The sequence below is a fragment of the Geospiza fortis genome, unplaced genomic scaffold, assembly GCF_000277835.1.
Source record: "Geospiza fortis unplaced genomic scaffold, GeoFor_1.0 scaffold261, whole genome shotgun sequence".
NCBI classification, from domain to species: Eukaryota; Metazoa; Chordata; class Aves; order Passeriformes; family Thraupidae; genus Geospiza; species Geospiza fortis.
In genome coordinates this window covers 296,110-296,630 of record NW_005054578.1, presented here as the reverse complement: position 1 = coordinate 296,630, position 521 = coordinate 296,110, and positions in this window count along the sequence as shown.

Here is a 521-nt window from a genome sequence, read left to right as displayed (position 1 = left end):
TGGGAACGGGAACGGAGGGAGGGCGGGGGATTACCCCACTCACAGCCATGGTGCCAGAGCGGGCCCGGCAGCCCCCGCGGAGCCAGCGGCCCTACAGCCGCTGCCGTCACTGCGGCCTTCCTGACGTGGTAACGAGCCTAATTGAGGCAAATTGCTGGAGCACCAAGCAGTTTCTGGGAAGGTAAATATGGTCATGGCACAGAGCTGTGCCCTGTGCCTGTTACTCCAGCGTTGCTGTGGCAACACCCACTGCGGACCCCCAACCCTGCTGGAGCCAGGCTGGCCCCCAGACCGTGCCCAGCAAGGGCGGCTCTATGTGTGCCACACAATGATGGGGACCCTTCCGGGATCTCAAGCCAGCCCCAGCCCATGGGTGTGCTGTGGAAATGTCCTGTGTCCCCTGGCGCTGAGCCCTGCGCAGGTGTGTGCACACGTACAGCACACATGTACACCACACACACACACACACACACACACACATGTGTGCACACACATACGTGTACACACACACTCACCTATAC